The sequence below is a fragment of the Mastomys coucha genome, unplaced genomic scaffold (assembly GCF_008632895.1).
Source record: "Mastomys coucha isolate ucsf_1 unplaced genomic scaffold, UCSF_Mcou_1 pScaffold14, whole genome shotgun sequence".
NCBI lineage: Eukaryota > Metazoa > Chordata > Mammalia > Rodentia > Muridae > Mastomys > Mastomys coucha.
Window position 1 is genome coordinate 120,755,787 of NW_022196896.1, and position 20,742 is coordinate 120,776,528.

Here is a 20,742-nt window from a genome sequence, read left to right on the forward strand (position 1 = left end):
TAGGAGCCCCAGAAGAACAAAAGCTACACAACTCGTAGGACAGACCCATGCAGGCTCCCTGGTTGTTGGTTCAGTCTCTGGAAGCCCCTATGATCCCTGGATAGTTGATTCTATAAGTCATTCTCTTGTGGTGTCTTTAATCCCACTGGCTCCTACCACCTTTCCTTGCCCTCTTCTTCTAGAGGATTCCCCAAGCTCTGCCTAATGTTTGACTGTGGATCTCTAAATCTACTCCCACCAGTTGCTGGGTGAAGCCTCTCTAATGACTATTATACTAGGCTCCAGTGTACAAGTATAGCAGAATATCATTAGGAATCATTTTATTAACATCATCATCATCATCATCATCATCATCATCATCATCATCATCATCATCATCATCATCATTATTATTATTATTATTAAACTATTATTTTTGCCCAGTTGTGTTTGACTCTATCCTAGGTCTCTTGGATATTCAGCCTCTGGTTCGTGGCCCTTCTCCATTGCTAGTTGGAGTGCAAACTTTTATAGCCACTCTGGCAATTAATAAGGCTATGTCTTAGAAAATTCAGAATAAGTCTACCTCAAGGCAAAGCTATACCATTCCTGGGCATATACCTAAAGGATGTTCTACCCTACCACAAGGCCACTTGCCCAACTATGTTCATAGTAGATTGTCCACTGCAGACTGATTAGATCTGACACCGTGTACAAGCAACCTAAAACAGATAGTCACATATAAAAGACACATATCCACATGCACATACATGTAATAAAAATGACCAAAGAAAAATAGTCTATTAACTTGAAATGGGTATTTGATGGGGTTATTAGGGAAGGCACCTAGGATAGGCTGGAAGGAGAAAGGGGACAGGATAAAGAGATGTAATCATATTTCAATAAAAATAACATTAAAAATAAACTAAATAAAAGAAGTTTTCTTTCATTGACTAAAACTCTCCTGTTTTCTAGCTAGATTATTGGTGAAAAATACTCAAGTATTATTTAAGGCATACTTCTTAATTTTTAAAAGATTGCTATATTGTTCTTTTCTATTGTTTACTTTTTGAGATTATGATGTAATTTCATCATTTCTTCCTCTTTCCTCCCTCTATGTCCTCCCATACACCCTCACTGGTCTTCTTTTAAACAATGACCTCTTTTTCATTACTTAAAGCACTAATACTTATTTTTGGTTTTGAGCCTAGCCTTCGATGGCTGAGCCAAGTCTCCAGCCCAAGCACTAATACATATGAAAATAAAAATTAATTAATCAAATTTTTGTTTTAGTACAAGAAGCAATAATTGATATATAGGCAAAAAACATTCATTTTACTGTTGGGTGAAACTAAGTAAACCTTTCACAAAATATCAGAGAAGGAATAAATGACATTCAGTTTGTATTGATTACAAATGGTTATTAGAATAATGCAATGCAATGCAAGATGGGTAATCAGAGAATGCAAACATTGGAGCTACTGTGAACCTTTAGAAAGATGAGATCAGTAAACTAGGAGTCTCCAAGAAATCAAAATTCTGTTTAAGTCATGGGTTTGTTATTGAAGTAAACTTTCTGGTGGAAATGGAGTTGTGAGATATTTAAAACCAAGCATGTGAGAGCAGTCATAATAGCGTGAGCTAAGAAAAGCCTGTGGCTTATTTGTATTTCTATCTTAAGGACTTTGACGGTCTCACTGGCTTTTACTACATTTTGAGGCCTTCTTTAAAGAAATATCTACTGTAGTCTTTTGCCTAATGTTCAGTTGGGTTATCAGCTTTTTATATAATATTTTGCTGGACATTTATCTAAAACTAGATATTAGCCCTACTATGCTAAACGTTAGCAGGATTCAAAGGTAGGACTTGGAAAAAGGCTAAATATTTATCAATGGACAAATGGATACAAATGGAATATTATTCAGCTTTATGAGTGGAAATTGGAGCTGGCAAGATGGCTCAGCAGGTAAGAGCACCAACTGCTCTTCCAAAGGTCCTAAGTTCAAATCCCAGCAACTACATTATGGTGACTTAAAACCACCCGTATTGAGATCTGACGCCCTCTTCTGCTGTGTCTGAGGACAGCTACAGTGTACTCATGTATAATAATAAATAAATCTTTGGGCTGGAGCAAGCATGGACTGAGCGAGCAGAGTTGACAGGAGCGAGCAGGACTGACTGGAGAGAACAGAGGTCCTAAAATTCAATTCCCAACAACCACATGCAGGCTCACAACCTCTGTACAGGTACAGTGTACTCATATACATGAAAATATAAATAACTCTTTTTAAAAAAATGAATGGAAACTGGAACATTAATGACATGAAAAGTTTTGGAGGCTGCTGTAACACAGTGAAATGCTATACTACAGAAAGATAAATAGTATGGAATTCTCACATGACATATTTCTAAGGTTTGAGGTTGTAAGTGCAAAGGATTGAAAGAGAGAGTTAATAATCAATGAATATAAAATTTCATTTATGCAAATGAAGATGTTCTAGAGACCCGTTGAACAACACTACATATAGATAATCATACTTCACTTTGTATGTATCTTATTAAAGTCTAGATCTCATTCCAAATCCTCATAATCCAATAAATTAAGGCAGAGTAAACAGTGGTGTTGCGAGGATGTTGGACTTTCTTATACCAACTGTAATTAATTTCCTAGTGTTTACCTTAGTGTATATTAACATCAACCCTTTTTAAAAATGACAGGACATTAGAATTTATTTTTCTGTAGCTTTCAAATGAACATCTTAATGACAGGTTTCTACTGAAATAAGTGTTTAAATGAAGTTCACGAATCAGCCTGGCATCTCCGAGAACCTGACCGCCAGAGGCCTGCTGGGAACAGGACTTCCTAAAGCAAGTATGTCTGGAAGGCTGTGGTGCAAGGCCATTTTTGCTAGCTACAAGCAAGGTCTCAGGAACCAAAGGGAGCACACGGCTCTTCTTAAAATTGAAGGCTTTTATGCCCGAGATGAAACTGAGTTCTACTTAGGCAAGAGATGTGCTTATGTGTATAAAGCAAAAAACAATACAGTGACTCCTGGAGGCAAACCAAATGAAACCAGAGTGATCTGGGGAAAAGTAACTCGGGCCCACGGAAACAGTGGGATGGTTCGTGCCAAATTCCGAAGCAACCTTCCTGCAAAGGCCATTGGACACAGAATCCATGTGATGCTGTACCCATCCCGGATTTAAACTAATGGAGAGTAAATAAATAAAAGTAGATTTGTGCTCTTGTAAAAAAAAATAATAAAGTTCACTCAAATTGTGTAGAAAATAAATAAATAAAAAATATATACAAATATATATATAATAGAGGTATATATATATATATATATGTATATTGTTTCCCCACATATATATACAAAGTATACAAATTATACAAAGTACACAATATCTCAGAAGGCTGCTTGCAAAATGTTTAATTTATTAGAGTGTAAACAAATGCATGTAAAAATTTGTTGTGTCAGTAACTGACCTTTGTTGAAGGTTACACTGAAAACTGCCCTTAGAAGTATGAATATTGTCACCCAGCATTTGTGATTAGCTAAAGGAGAATAGAAATATTATGGATAACATTTGATGTGACTGCTATCATGACAGAATGTTTTTTAGTGGACTCTGAATTTTGGTGTCCTACTTTGCTTGTTCCTCGTGTCTTTGTACCCTTGCCACATCCCTGGGTTCTTAGCTGTTCCCATGCAGAGCTGGTATCAATTAATATTAACCGAAGCAACATGGAGAGCTGCCAAGGTCGTTGTTGCAGTCTGGCTCTGCCGTGCAGCTGGGGCCTACCATCCACATTGATGGACTCCCATGATTTAGATTTATGCACTCATGGTCAGTGGGCCTTTTTTTATTTAAAAATTAGCCATTAGCCAAACATCAGGGTTATAAAACATGCCTGCCCCCTCCTTGAATACGTGCTTTCCTCTATTTTCTTTTTCTAGCTTCACCTACAAACTTAAAGCTATGATTTTCTTCTAGGTTTAGGATGATAAGCCAGCCTCAGAGTGGATCAGATCATGCGCTCTTCAGTTAACCTGTGGGACAAGGTATATTAATTATTTAAGTACTTAAAAAAAAACCTGCTTCCCTAGGAAAATAAGATCTATGGATCTTAGTCTGAACAGGAAAATGAATAAGTGAGTAGCCTGAAAAAAAAAAATATAAGGATTGTCTTCTAACTTGCCAGAAATTTCAAAGGGTACTAAAGAGAGAGTGAAATAGTGGTATCAAACACAGCTACATTTTCTGAACTAAATTGTGTCATTGTTCTCCTGGATGTGATTAATGTTTGTCACTTTGTATCACTGTACTGAATTTAACAGCGAGTTCATGATCCTTTAGAACATGGAAATTTCTAGGTAGATAAATTATACTGTAAATGTTTGGGTTTTTTTAATGAAATATTAATCCAGACACTTCAAAACATAGATTATATAGAGTGATTAAAAAGGAACATAAACTATTCTATTTATTTATGTAACCTCTGTAATATGGATGCTTCAAAGAGAACTTAGGACATATATGGAAGAAGAATTTCCATATTCTTCTTCTGAAACATGCATTTCTTGACAAATGGTCAAGAATCTATCTTAAAATTATCCGAAACTTAGTTTTTCTCTATAATTCTGCCCATTATTGCCCTCATTTATTATTGATTTTACAATTCCATACTTACACTATGAAATATTCTCTTGCGGGTGCTGGTAGCTGACCAAGCCCTCTCAGTCAGTCAACAGGTTCTCCAACGAGGGAGTGAGGATTGAAAAGAAAGAGACAACTAGACAATGATGCAGTGTGACCCCAGTCAATTCTGAGACTGAAGGCAAATTTTATTTTTCCAATCTGCTTTTTATGCCATTTTAATTACATGCAGGTATTAAGGTTGAGCAGTACAATAAGGAACTAGCAAGGCAGCAAGCAGAGCCCAGCGATCCCTCACCTGACAGCTGATAAGAAGGGCTTGTCACAACAACCAAAATACTTGAGCCCACTTCCTCGTCCAAGCCCAAAATCTTGCCTGCAGCCTACTCCCTTTGTGCCACCCTAAGATTAAAATTCCTGCCTTAATGTACTTCCCTGTCATAGCCTAAGGTTAGATTCTTGCTGGAAACTTACTTCCTTGTCAGGTCCAATGTCAGATTCCTGCCAGAAGTCCTTGGCCAATGTCAGCACCCCAAAAGGCTCTCCACAGGTAGCAATTAACTCTTTCTGACATTACTAAGAGACACAGTCTCACAGTAAACTCTCTGATTGTCTGGGTCACACAATCTTTTTTGTCGCCCCTTCCCAAATCTTCCCTGAGGCTGGAAGTTTTTGTAGATGGATCCAATGAATAGTTCCTTTAAAAACGAATTGTATTTTTCTGGTTATCAAGAAATCTTAGTATATTATTTTTTAAACCCAACATATAGTGTTTTTATGTGGAATGGCATTGATTTTTTTTAATCAAACATTTATTTTTGATGATTTGTTTCATTTTTATTTCACACTTTTTTAAGAGGTGCTAAAACAAATGTTATTCTGCATATAACTCTACATAGATGTTATTCAGGATAAATTGTTAGTATCTATGAGATGGTTTTACATTTACAAGGATCTCTGTTCTTTTACAAAAGCAGAGAACTAGTTTATAACACAACAAAGCAATATAACCATGTTAAAAATACATACAGAAACAATATCTAGACTGTCTCAACAGAGAGTGTTGATTCTGGAATTAAAAGCAAGATTTGACACCAAATTCTATTTCAGCTTGTGGACAGACATTTAGTGTAGCTTCAGATTGTGTCAGTATAGTTGGGAGAGCTACATGAGTAATTAGTAAGTAGACTTTGTTTTTCTATTTTAGAAGAAACTGTGTGTGTGTGTGTGTGTGTGTGTGTGTGTGTGTGTGTGCACGCATGTGAGTGAGTGTGTGTCTGTGGTTGAGGACACATGAGTATGAATGTGTGTATACATGTGTGTGCATGTATGTATATGTGCATTTTTGTATGTTTGTGTGTGTGTGCATGTGAGTGAGTGTGTGACTGTGGGTGTGGACACATGAGTATGAGTGTGTGTATACATGTGTGTGCATGTATGTATATGTGCATTTTTGTATGTTCGTGTATGTGTGTGCATGTGAGTGAGTGTGTGACTGTGGGTGTGGGCACATGAGTATGAGTATACATGTGTGTGCATGTATGTATATGTGTGTGTGTGTGTGTGTGTGTGTTCATATGCAGTAGTAGTAGTAGAGAGAAGCAAAAATAGAAAGCAGCATAACTGGACTTCTGTCAAAGCCATATGCTGGTGCCATACACATTCTCATCTCATGTTCTACACATTTTCCAGTGACCTACTTCTGTGCTATGAATTTCTGAGCAAAAATAACATCATAGCACGGGGAAGCAGAGAAAAAGTAGAACGTTGCAGTACAATGTGAGTTTCAAGCTAAGATAAGATTTACTAAATTAAAGGAGACGGCTTTTGTTTCTTTTTCAGATAACAGAAAAGTATGCGAATATCTTGACACTAAAATTCAAGGTCCTAGGCCTTTGATGATTCTTCCACCTTTAATAGTTCAGATTAAAAATTGTATTAATCTATTTAGAAGGTCACTGAAATATGGAAAAATAATGTGAACATATAGATGTGAAATTTGTGGGGCATGTGCACAAGAGATACATCTTGTAAGATTTATTTTTATTTTCAATTATGTTTATGCATATGTGTCCATATGAGCGTAGGTACACATGCATGTGGATGCCCCTGAAAGGCAGAAGACTTGAGATACCTTGGAACTTGCATTATAGGTGATTGTAAGCTGTCCAGATTTCGTCCTGCGAGTTAGAATCAAGTCCTCTGCAAGAGCATAATGCACTTCTTTCTCCTGAGTCAATTCTCTAGCCCCATATATCTTATATAAACTAAAAACCTCTTAATGGCTACCTAAGAATCAAAGATGTAAATGAATTATTAAATAAAATAAAATTATTAATACTGAAAGACCCCTGTGGGGAGACCCCCACTCAAATTTCGGGAGGATGTGCACCCAAGGAATCACCAAGAGACTGTCTTGATGTAAAAACATGAGGTAGTTTAATTTCAGGGCACCCGGGGCCGACTCCATACCTATCTCATGCAGGAGATAGTGGAATCGACCCCGAGGCTCAGGGGTTAGGGGTTTATATAGGAAAAAGGTCTAGGGGAACAAAAGAATCAGTATGGCTATACATGATTGGCTAGTTCAAATATTAATTATATTACATGCAGAACAGAGTGGAAAATTCCTAAGATTGGTGTTAATCTGAGTTAACAAAGCATCTGACCTTAAATGATATCTAAGGGGACCCACTTCCCAGTGTCTGCTCAGACATGTCCTTGCATGCTTTCTCTTCTATATCTTTTTGGCCTGTTAGTTCCCAGAATGTCTTAACCGTTGGCTTTTGCCCAGACTTATTTGGACATATTTGACCTTGGTCCACTGTGTTTTCTTCAAACCTGCAATTTTCTCATTAGCCCAGCACAAGTCTTAAATTTAACTCTTTCAATACAAGGTAATATAAATTAAACATACTAAATTACTAACTAATTCATAATAATTACATAGTAATTTTAATAGAAAAGGATTATGGCATCCTAGATACCTAAATACAATTAGTATATTATGTAGAGGAGATTAAATCAACCAGAATTTAAAAATGGTGAGACGGAGGTAAAATGAATACTGGGTAATTGCATTTTCTTTCAGTAATTACTTTATTTATTTATATTTCAAATGTACTTCATTCCAATCTCCCCTCCACAACCCCCTGTCCCATCCCCCGTCCCGTTTGCCTCTAAGAGGGTACTCTGCCACCCATCTACCAACCCACTCCCGCCTCACACCTCTAGCATCTCTCTTCACTAGGGGAACAAACCTCCACAGGACTTAGCTGCTCCTCTCTCATTGATGCCAGATACGACCATCCTCGAGCAATGGATCCCTCCATTGTATTCTTTGGTTGGTCGTTTAGTCCCTGGGAGCTCTGGCGAAGCAGAAAGAGAGCCTTCCTTCTTCCAATGTCCTCATATAGATCCCCAGCAAAAGATGTGGCCTAGATTAAAGGTGTGTGCCACCACACCTTTAATCCCAGATGACCTTGAACTCAGAGATCTTCCTATCTTAATCTTCTGGGATTCATAGCCACTATGCCTCAAGATCTCCATGCCAAGATTCAGGTCAGAAACTTGTATCTCTCAGCCTCCAGATTAGGGCCACAGGTGAGCCTTCTGATTCTGGATTGTAGTTCATTCCAGATATAGTCAAGTTGACAACCAGGAATAGCCACTATAGCCTCTTATCCCATTTTTTCGTTGAGTTACTTAGTTTTCTGGAGTCTAGCTTCTTGAGTTCTTTGTATATTTTGGATATATGCCCTCTATTATATGTAGAGTTGAAAAAGATCTTTTTTTAATCTGTAGGTTGCCAGTTTACCCAATTGACAGAAGCATTTCATTTTCATGAGGTCTCATATGTCAATTGTTAATCTTATAGCCTGTGTCATTGGTGTTCTGTTCAGGAAATTTTCCCCTGTGCCAGGGTATTCAGGGATCTTCCCCACTTTCTCTTTGATTAGATTTAGCCTAACGGGTTTTATGAGAAGGTTCTAGATCCACTTAGACTTGAGCTTTGTACAAAGAGATAAGGATGGATCAATTTGCATTCTTCTACATGCTAACCAACAGCTGAACCAGCACCATTTGTTGAAAATGCTGTCTTTTTTCCCCTGGATGGTTTGGGCTTCTTTGTCAAAGATCAAGTGACCATAGGTTTGTGGGTTCATTTCTGGGTCTTCAATTCTATTCCATTGATTTACCTGTCTGTCTCGGCACCAATATCACTTCAGTTTTTATCAGGATTGCTCTATAGTACAGCTTGAGGTCAGGGATGGGGATTCTCCCAGAGGTCCTTTTATTGTTAGGAATAGTTTTTGCTATCGTGTGTTTTTTTGTTATTCCAGATGAATTTGAGAATTGTTCTTTCTTTCTCTGTAAAGAATTGAGTTGGAATTTTGATGGTGATTGATTGCATTGAATCTGTAGATTGCTTTTGGTAAGATGGCCATTTTTACTGTTCATCCTATCAATCCATAAGCATGGGTGATCTTTCCATCTCCTGAGGTCTTCCATTTCTTTTTTCAGAGACTTGAAATTCTTGTCATACAGATATTTCACTTGTTTGCTTAGAGTCACACCAAGATATTTAATATTATCTCTGACTATTATGTAGGGTGTCATTTCCCTAATTTCCATCTCAGCCCATTTATTCTTTTTGTAGAAGAAGGCTAGTGGTTTGTTTGATTTAATTTTATATCGAGCCACTTTGCTGAACTTACCAGCTGTAGGAGTTCTCTGGTGGAAGTTTTTGAGGTTGTTTATATATACTATCATATCATCTGCAAATCTTGATACCTTGGGTCCTTCCTTTTCAGTTTGTATCCTGTTGACCTTGTTTTGTTGTCTAATTGCTCTAGATAGAAGTTCGAGTTCTGTATTTAATAAGTAGGGAGAGTGGGCAGCCTTGTCTGGTCCCTGATTTTAGTGGGATTGCTGCAAGTTTTTCTCCATTTAATTTGATGTTGGTGTTGGTTTGCTGTATATTGCTTTTTTTATGTTTAGGTATGTGCCTTGAATTCCTGATCTTTCCAAGACTTTTAACATGAAGGATAGTGGTATTTTGTCAAAGATTTTTTCAGCTTCTAATGAGATGATCATGTGGGTTTCACTTTGAGTTTGTTTATATAGTGGGTTACATTGATGGATTTCTGTATATTGAACCATCCCTGCATCCCTGGGATGAAGCCTACTTGTTCTTGGTAAATGATCATTTTTATGTGTTCTTGAATTCAGTTTTGGAGAATTTTATTGTATATTTTTGTATCTATATTCATAAGGAAATTAGTCAGAAGTTCTCGTTCTTTGTTGGGTCTTTGTGTAGTTTAGGTATCAGCATAACTATGGTTTCATAGAATGAAATAGGTAGTGTTCTTTCTGTTTCTATTTTGTTGAATAGTTTGAGAAGTATTGTTTTTAGCTCCTCTCTGAAGATATGATAGAATTATGCACTAAAACCATCTGGATTTGGGCTCTTTCTGTTTGGGAGATTTTAATGACCTCTTCTATTTCCTTAGGGGATAAGGGCCTGTTTAGATGGTTTACTTGTTCTTGATTTAACTTTGGTATGCACTATCTGTCTAGAAAATGACCCATATCATCTAGATTTTTCCAGTTTTGTGGAATATAGGCTTTTATAGTAGGATCTGATAATTTTTTTTTAAATTTCCTCCATTTCTTAACAGAAATGGAGGAAATTATGTCTCCCTTTTCATTTCTGATTTTGTTAAATTGGATCAGGGGAAGGGCAAACTTATCCAGAAAAAAAAATGCATTTCATATTAATTTACAGTACTAGAAGACCATAAACTTCATATTTGTTTCATATTACAGCAGATTCTTAGTATGGGAGATCCTCTAAGTACAAATAACCAAAAGCTAGATGTGTCTTGCTCCTTGTGGCAGGCTGATATCATCCAAGGGCAACTAGGACAAATACTACCAAACAAGCAAAAAGAAAAAAACAAACAAACAAACAAAAAAACTGTAAAATATCAACTAGATCTAAAAATGTAGGGTCAGGAGACACAAGAGTCCATGCTAGAAGGTCAACAATGGTTTGAGTACGGCAATATAGGGCATTTGAGGTCAGGACCTCAGCTGGAGACTGTTCTAACGCAATGGTTAAAGAGAAGCTGCTTCAGAGTTAGGTTTCTGGGTCACCTGGAACTAGCTTGCCTTTTCAGGAAACTCATCTTAAGCCCAAGGCATACTCACACATTAAAACAAAGCACTGGATCGTCATCAAAACTGACAAAACATAGTGGTCTATGTAACATAGATCATAATCACTAACCTTCAAAAGTCATATCTAGACTACTTAAATGGCTTAGGAGACTTCATAAAATGTTAAAAAGTCACAAATATGGACAAGCATCTGGAGTCCAAGGTGACATCCAAAGTAAGTGTATTTTTCTGACATGGCCGAGGACTTCTCCATCGGAGACCCAGTCGATTGATCCCAGCTATCTGTGGATCTATTCCTTCTCTGGCCCTGTCAGCCAGGCAAACCCTGGAACAGTGTTGGATAGGTCAATCACAAACTTTGTCAACTGATAGAGCTTTGTAGGCAAATTCTAAAAACATAGAACGTGTAAGTAAAAACCAGCCAAACAAACAAAAAACGGCAACAGTTATTTAACTAGAAAACCAACGATATGTTTAATTGCAAAATGCACAGAACTAAAACTATAAGCTGTATCTTGTAATAAATTCGCTGGTTTCAAAGCTTTACACTTTGGAGATATTATGCAAGTATAGATAACAGGGCAGACTCATGAATTTGAGATAGTTAATACGAGAAAATTAGGACTCGAAAGTAACCAGGTTGTTTTTAGCAGGGGTTTTATTTAGTAGAGATAGCAATGGTTCTGAACACTGCCAGTATTTCATCTCATAATATGGTGAGACTGAGCCGGCTGTACTTCGAGCAATCAGTGATCTCTAAGGGCAAAGAGGACTAGGAGGCCATGACTGCAAAGATAAATTGGGGTGTCACGCGACAACATCTGGTACTTAAGGCATGAGGCCAAGATGATTGTCAATGTCAAACCTGTAGAGAAGGTGTCGATAGAAGAGTGTCAAACGTCTTAAAACACTGAAACATCCGTGGGTGAAAGGTCAGGGGGAAGGAAAACAAAACCTGAAGCTTTAGCAGGATGTGACTGTTTCCATAGGAACAGTCTATGCTCAAGAGCCCTGCAGTAAGCTTTAGTCTGCCCTGTAAGTGGTCCTGAACAAGTCGACTTATGTCAAGGGAACACATCTATGCTTCCTTCAGGCAGTCAGACCCAGGCGTCATTTCTGTCCTATTTAGATGTCATCTCTCCCAAGCTTTTCCTATGCTTTTGTACAAATGATCCAGCATGAACACTCCTCATCAGTTCCCAGGCTGAGTCTCAACCTTCCATTACTTTAGGCCTTTATTTGTTTATTTAGTTTAATTGACATCTCTTCCCACTTAACCAGCTCAGAAATACATGCTTCAGTTAGTCAGATTTCCCTCACTGTTTTACACTAATAAGACAACTGGATTTTAGAATTGGGTCAGGCTATAACCATGAACTCAAAGGGTTAATTCCTCAAATGAAACAAACAAACAAACAAACACACTTTGAACCAAAAACTTTCCAGAACACTTCACTACCAAGGTAAGTTAATTTATATATTTAGAAAGAATACTAAAAATGTTACTTAAAAACATTTTCCAGCTATGTGGCAGAAGCACTTTTAGGGTCTTAGATGTGTTATTTTCAGCTGGGTGCCAGGATGACCCTAATTATATAAGTACTCAGGCTACAGAGGCAAGAACAGGAGTTAGGCTTGGCTGCTGGTTGGTTTGATGCCAGTCTGGTATATATGAGTACCCGGCTCAAGAAATGAAAAAAAAAAAAAAGGTATTGTAACTTAGTGGCCTTTATTCTGTTTGGTTACAGACATCCGTATCATTGATCCACATATTATGAATAGTGGACAAAAGCCTGTATTATCTGCACAGGAAGAACTCCTATTCCAGAGAAAGAATCTCCTCTCAGAAGAATCCCCGTTGAGAAAGGTGGCTTCTCTGTGTACACATGTGAACAGACACGCATACCCACGAGCATGCAAACACACGTGAACAAGCATATACTCATGGATGTGGACGTGAAACTCTAACACAGGATCACTTCTATCATCTCCTTGGCATTTTTACTAATCTAGTATATGTAAATTTAAGAAAGACAGTCATTGATTTTTGAATAATGAGATTTCATGAAATTATAGATATAAGTTTATGTAGTTATAAGACATTATACAGATGAAAATTTTACCAAAGTATAGTTATAAAGCACCAACTTATTACGAAAAGTCAATTCTCAGAGCATATTAAGATTTTCCAGGGGTTCTGCAGTTTCTTAGCAACAATTGTAAACAGGATATTTGGAGCTTTCTCAACAACTACACAGATGCATCAATTATTTAAACAGCATGATCTTGACTTTTACAGCTAAATAAACTCCCTGAACTCATGAGCTCTCTCCATGCCAGTGGCCTGGATTTATAATCTCTTCATTCTAGAATGAAAGAGACTTTTAATTTGCCTGAGCACTGAGAAATATCTGATTGTATTGTTTATTAGAAATAAATAAATTCATTTGGAATGCAAAATTTTTGAAATGTCTTTTAGTAATCCTTTCTGAACTAATGTCTGTTGTCTTTTAAAATATATTATATGGTATGATAGAAATATTTGCCTTTTTAGCTGTTGGGTAGCTTATTTGTTACAGTGGTTGTAATCATCATTATGAAAATGTTCTATTACTATGTCATTGTAACTGTATTGGTTTGGTATTCTCATTGAAAATATTTCATTAAGTCATATACATTTAAATCATATTTCTTTATAGTAATCAGTGTTCAGAGTTCAGTATTTGTTCTAGCTGGAAATATACCTGATTTTGAATGTCATATAATAATTTTGTAACCATTTTATAACTTAGATAGTTTTTAACTTTTTATTTTTGGGGAAGTGTTAAATGTGACAAGTAGAGCTTTGTATGTCTTAAGGAATTGATGAATGTGTTCTAGGGATGCATTAGTGTCGGCATCTAGGCTCTGCAACATTTATGTTGCAGTTTAACTCTCTCTGTGCTCTCTGCCTATGAACAACATAACTTTGTCCCTTCTAGTCCTCTAATGTAACTGTGAAGGGTGGATTTTCATTTAATCTTGTTACATGTTAAGTCCTGCCACTTAGGACTCTAATTATTCTATCCTTGGGCAGTGGGAGAAGGCTCCCACTGACTTTTCTGTCCTTTGTACAGCACCTCCTATTAAGCATCTTCTTTTCTCGAACAGCAAGGGTTCAAGTTCCATGTTGCATTTTTTCTGCTTTAATCCTAGAACATGTCCACTAGCTCTGGTTCATTTTGCCAAGTACATGGTAGATGCCATAACTGAGGTTCTAATTGCTCCTAGAGGAACTGAATCTTTTATGCCCCCATTTGTATGTTCTAAAAATATATGTCACAAGTTTTATTTTGACGTTTCTAATTAAATAAGAAGAGATTTTACTTTCATTATTTAGTTTTATATTCTCACTTCCTTTTTTTAAAAATGAATTCTCTTGGTCACTATTAACAGTAGCTTACTATTTTCCTTATTTTACAATGTGGCAAAAGTGGTTATGAAATTGTAACAGCATTTTTTTTTAAATATTTTCTTTATTTACATGTAAATTTCTCCTTTCCCAGTTTCCCCTCCAAAAAACAAACAAACAAACAAAAACAACAAGAACAAACTCCTCTTGCCTCCCCCATCCCCATGCTTACCACCCCACCCTCTCCCACTTATTGGCCCTGGCATTCCCCTACACTGGGGCACAAAACCTTCACAGGGCCGAGGTCCTCTCCTCCAAATACCCACGGAACCAAATACCCATAGAAGGAGTTGCAGAGATTAACTATGGAGCAGAAACTGAAGGAAGAACAAGCCAGCCTAAATATAGCTATCTTCTGAGAGGCTCTGACAGTACCTGACTAACACAGATGTAGAGGCTCACAACCATCCATTGAACTGAGTACACGGTCCCCAATGAAGGAGTTAGAGAAAAGACCTATGGAGCTGAGAGGTTTGTAGCCCCTTAAGACGAACAACAATATGAACTAACTAGTACCCTCAGAGCTCCCAGGGTCTCAACCACCAACCAAGGACTGCACATGGTGGGTCTGATTGTTCTGGTAACAGCATTTTTAAGTGAACCAACCCTTTGACTAGCAAGAAAGCTGTTTAGAGAGATGTTTAAATATTTATTTTCGATTCTCACTCAGTTTTCCAGTAAAGGTATTCAGAACTGTGTTCAAAAGCAGTGTGCTAATTTCCTTAGCCTTTGTGGTAGTACTTTATGTTCAGTCAAATTTAAGTTAAATCACCTATAATCTTCTATCCTTTTATCCCTTCCCTTCACATCTGTCCATCCTCTCTTCTTCACAAATATCCAGCAAAGCTCAACATGTGTCTGTGTTCTTTTCTCTCCTGTGAAAGGCTGTGAGAGGCTCAGAATATGAATAGACATTTTTTCATCTGAACTAACACCACTTTATTCAAGCTTTATAATTATTTTTAATCATCTAAGTTTTGACTTGTTGTAAACATGTTTATTTGTATTGTCTGTCATATCTTTCTATTCACTTTTGTTAATTATTTTATTTTAGTTATTATTTTTTAAATTCTTTCTGTCTTTCTTTCTTTCTTTCTTCCTTCCTTCCTTCCTTCCTTTCTTTCTTTCTTTCTTTCTTTCTTCCTTCCTTCCTTCCTTCCTTCCTTTCTTTCTTTCTTTCTTTCTTTCTTTCTTTCTTTCTTTCTTTCTTTCTTTTTTTGTTTGTTTTTCAAGACAGGGTTTCTCTGTGTAGTCCTGGCTGTCCTGGATCTCACGCTGTAGACCAGGCTGGCCTCGAACTTGGAAATCTGCCTGCCTCTGCCTCCCAAGTGCTGGGATTAAAGGCGTGTGCCACTACTGCCCGACCTCTTTCTTTCCTTCCTTCTTTCTTTCTTCCTTCCTTTCTTCCTTCCTTTCTTCCTTTCTTTCTCTCTTTCTTTCTTTCTTTCTTTCTTTCTTTCTTTCTTTCTTTCTTTCTTTCTTGCTTTCTTTCTTGCTTTCTTCCTCTCTTTCTTTCTATAGAACTAGTGAACGTATAGACTCATGGCTGCTCATGGTCTGAGGATAAGTGATTCATTACTGTTCCCCTCTAAATGGGGCATCTCTGTCAGCCCCTCTGAGGCTTTTGGAATATCATAAAAGGCAGATTCTTCCTTTTGGAAGGCAGAAAAAAAAATGTAAGAGCAAGATGATGGGAGTGAGAGGGCTGGGGAATGCAGGCTTCTGGCAATGACCAGACCTTTGCAATCATGGACTCATAGAAGCAGAGGCTGGTTACTTGTGACATTAGAAGAATGTGTCTGTCAAGTCCAGAGTCTCCGATGAAGGAGATGCAGAAAGGTTTTATATTGGCTGTTGCTAGCTGCTAGAATGTGGGAATGTCATTGTCATAAGAGTAGTTCCTGGTAAATCCCCTGTCTATTGTCCTAGTCAGTTTCTTTTGTAGCTATTCAACTAATGGAAAAAGAAAGAGAAAGAAAAAGAAAAACCAGAATGGATTTGAAAAAAATAAAAAAAGCAAGAAGGAGTTTGTTGAAAGTTTAGTGGAAGAAATGGGAAAGGGACAATGATAGAATGGTAATCTCAAAAATAAACCTAAAAGAAAGGATTAATTAAAATAGTACTAAACATCCTGACCCAAAGCAGCTTGGGAGGAAAGGATTTGTTTTCCTTGTACTTCCAGGTAATAGTTCATCATAAAGGAAGTCAGAGCAGGAAGTCTGTCTGAACAGAAGCCTGGAGCTAGGAGGCACACAGAAGCCACATGGGTATATCAGTTACTGGCTTTATATCCAAGGCTTACTGAGCCTGCCTTCTTTTTTTCTTTTTGTCTTAATTAGATATTTTATTTGCATTTCAAATGATATCCCCTTCCCGGTTTCCCCTCCGAAAAAAAAAACCCTATTCCCTCCCCACTTCCCCTGCTCACCAACCCACCCACTCCAGCTTCCTGGCCCTGGCATTCCCCTACACTGGGGCATAGAACCTTCACAGGGCCAAGGGCCTCTCCTCCCATTGATGACCGACTAGGCCATCCTCTGCTATACACATGCTGCTGGAGCCATGAGTCCCACCACCTGTACTCTTTGGTTAGTGGTTTAGTCCCTGGGAGCTCTTAGGGTACTAGTTAGTTCATAGTATTGTTCGTCCTAAGGGGCTGCAAACCTCTTCAGGTCTTTAGGTCTTTTCTCTAGCTCCTTCATTGAGGACCTTGTGCTCAGTCCAATGGATGGCTGTGAGTCTCTACTTTTGTATTAGTTGGGCACTGGCAGAGCCTCTCAGGAGACTATAACTCAGGAGACAACTCTGTCAGGCTGAGCCTGCTTTCTTATAGAACCTAGGACAAGCAGCCATTCTCAGTGAGTTCGGCTTTATCAGTCATTAAGCAAGAAAATGCACTACCGGCTTGCCCATAGGCCCATTTGGCGAGGGCAGTTCCTTAATTGAAGTTCACTCCTCCCTTCCAAATGACCTGTCAAGTTGACATAAAACTAGTCAGGATGTCCGTCCTTACATGGATGACCATGATTAAAGTCACTAGGTTTCAAAACCAAAGACATAAGCATGAGAGAGGAATTTGGGCAGAGGAAGGTGTTTGTCATTGGTGGGAAGAGAAGGGAAGGCAGGAATGAGTATGTTCAGAATTCATCAAATGTGTGTTTGAAATTACCAAAGAGTGAACTTAACTTTAAAAGTCTTTCTGATCTGCAAGTCAGAGAGACAGTCCCTAACTCTGAGAGCCAGACCACTAGAAATCCACAAATATCCAGGAATTGGTAACTGCCTTGTTACATACTTATCTGTGTGGAACCCACAGTTCTCCACATTAAGTCTTTGTTACTATAACTCCCAAGAAAATGCTGTGTTGCAACAATATTCTGATGTGAAGCCTTGATACAACAGTGATTAGTATGCTTACAAGCTTTCATTCGTAATCATCAGTGAATAACATTGACATCACACTAAAAAGTGTCCTCTTCATGACAGGAAGTGTAATGGACAGGACATTTTAGGCACGTCTCCAATGGAAGACTTTGCCCCTTGATATGTTCATCATGTGGAAAACACTTTTAAAATTGCTTTCAAAGTATTTTACTTTGTGTTGAAAATTACTTTCTATCAATAATTTTGTGTCTGTTCAATGGATTTAGTTTATGTAAATTTTAAGATATTTTCAGAAATAGCTAATGCATATTGTTATCATTTTGTGGGATTCTAGTTGCTTTTTACTTGCTAAAATGGTCAGAAAATGTGTGTAAGTATAGGTTGGGGAGTGTACTTTATCTGAAATAAAGTTTGCTTACTTTGCAATATATCTTTTCTTAGGCTAACTCATTCACTATTCATAAAACATGACAGGTCAACTAAATTGGATTTTGTAGGATAAAGGGCTAAAGGGATACCACTGAACATCTTTTCAGCAATATCACCACATTTGGCAGCATTGTGTAATGAAAGAGCCATTTAAGCCATTCAGATATTGTTTTTAAATCCCAGTGACATTATTTAAACCCTGAGCTTCCATTTATTAAGCTACAAAATTGGAAGGCTTTTGGCTGTGCTGTAGGTTATTATTGGATGAAAAGGTTGTAAAATGCTTTTCTACCTACCTCACGACCTTCCATCATACCACTGCAATGTGTCTTCTTCAGGCTCTTCCATTTCTCACCACGTTTGAGAAGAATTTAAAATTAACTTATAAGAATAGGTGAAAAGTCTACAAAACATTTATCAAGAACACTTCCACAGATGATATCAAAGAACAGTTTACAGTCTGAAAATATTCTCACACTTTTCATTAATGAAAAAAATTATAAATATGTGTAACCAAACGTCTCAAAAAATTATCAGACATATGTAAGAAAATGAGTCAGTGATGTGAAAAGACACTACATAGGATATGCCATTCATCTTACCAGTTGAGTATGTGGGACTATATCTTTAATTGCTGCAGGGGTATGTGTGTAAAATTTATTGTTCATTATGTGCTATTACTTATAATTCCAGGATTGTATATACGGACATTTTAATTGCCACCCCTTAGGACTGAGGTAAAAGTTAGAGTTAAAGAAGATATGTAGATACTGCATGTAGGAGAGGGAAGGAGGGAGAGAGAAAAAGAAGTGCACGGTGTACATGCATTGAGGATACTCTATGAAGACTAGTTTCTAAAGTGGAGAAGGAGGCCGTCATCCTAGAAATGTAATGGCTTTTAGAGCTAAGGTTTGTTCCTGTAAGATCTATTTACACTTACTGACCAGTGGAACTGTAAGAAGTCTGTTGTTTTACTTCACTAATTTGTCACAGTAGTCATTCATATTTAAATATAGTTTTTGTCCCAGCTTAAAATTCTATAACTGAAATTGATTTGCTCTCTTCACATAATGTTAAAAAATAAAAGAGGAAACACTCAGTATTTTAGTACTGAAGAAATCTGTTCACACGTGGCTTAGGTGCTTGCTGAACCTATCAACTGTGCTCACTAACCGTAACTGACTATCCCAAGACAGACGTCAGCTCTAGATCTCTGTAGAGTTGGTCTCATTATAACAGAAATCAAATAAACCCAACATAAAGAAAGGAAATTAATTTTCTAGAATATATAATTTTTTTCTTACCAAGAATCAACATTTCAATTTGAGAATTTTGATCTAACGGGATTGCTGTGAAACCTTGGTCTAACAAGGGCGTTTCAAGATGATGTTGTGTGATTTCTTTTCAGCTGTGTTTTACATAGTAAATGTGTTTCTTGTACAAGTCAAAACAAGAATTTTTTTTCCAAACAGTGTGGAGTTCAATATTCACTTTAAAATCAAGCTGTTCTTTCTTTACACATCTAATATAACCGACAGAAATCACTGGAAACTTTACAAAATAGACATGCCCTGTAGTTTGGTTAATAAAGGAAACTACAAAAATATTGCTTTTTTTTTAATATAGAATCTAATCTTGTGGTGATAATTGCAATCCAAACACTTGAGTCTCATAAATGACTCAAACATGTTTGGATAGGTGACTGAGAAATAGATAAAACAAAAACATATATGGAAGGTACAAGAATATCAACACATTACAGAAAATTGTCAGAAAAATATATCTATTGTATCTTCAATTAAATGTTATTTTTTATAATATTAAACATATCATAATTCCAGCCAGTCTACCAAGATATTTCAACAAAGATTTGCAGGAATCTTTAGGTCCTATAATAAGTGTATATTTAATTTAAGATATGTCATGACTATATATTCATAATATTTATAAATATAAAATTTATTATTTTAATAGAAGAGAATGTTTCAGAAATTTAAGTAGCTCATTTATAATTATTTCTCTAATTTTATTCATTAAACTTTATTACTTTTGAATGATGTCAAAAGGTAAACATTAACATAATTCACTGAGCTGGGTGGTGGTGGCGGCAAAGCAGGCCTTTAATTCCAGCACTTGAGAGGCAGAGGCAGGCAGATTTCTGAGGTTTGAGGCCAACCTGGTCTACAGAGTGAGTCCCAGGACAGCCAAGGCTACACAGAGAAACCCTGCCTCGAAAACAAACAAACAAACAAACAAACAAACAAAAATACAAAACACACACACACAAAAAACATAATTCACTGATAATTCTTATCATTGTATCTCAACCAGATTTACTTCATTGTGCCATTAGACACATCAAATATTCTATGAAATTACATATCAAATACACGCAGTAGCTTCAAAGGCCTTCATCAAAGCTACCTGAGATTGTGAGAGAGAGAAACTAGGAACACATACTAATAGACATGGAAAGGAAGGAAGTACAGTCTCAATACGCTTTGAGCGTTATTCCCAAGTTTGCACGGTCTGACAAGTGCTTGTGAGCATTCTCTATGTTTCTTCCTTCTGTTTCATTGTTTGAGCCTAAGAAGTATTTGGCAGTCTTCACTTTCCCCAGTAAGCAACAAAATAGAAAATCAGTATCCAGTCTA

The 20,742-nt window shown here is 37.0% G+C and overlaps 1 long non-coding RNA gene and 1 pseudogene across 2 annotated transcripts; both read left to right on the forward strand.

Moving 5' to 3' along the window:
* The first annotated feature begins 2,688 nt into the window (after positions 1-2,688).
* LOC116089324 lies at positions 2,689-3,238 on the forward strand (annotated as a pseudogene). The gene has a single exon (XR_004118279.1). The product of XR_004118279.1 is annotated as a 60S ribosomal protein L35a pseudogene (transcript).
* A 740-nt stretch (positions 3,239-3,978) lies between these two features.
* LOC116089325 lies at positions 3,979-12,873 on the forward strand. Its single transcript, XR_004118280.1, has 2 exons — positions 3,979-4,046; positions 12,573-12,873. It is a non-coding gene; the product is annotated as an uncharacterized LOC116089325 (long non-coding RNA).
* The last annotated feature ends 7,869 nt before the right edge of the window (positions 12,874-20,742 follow it).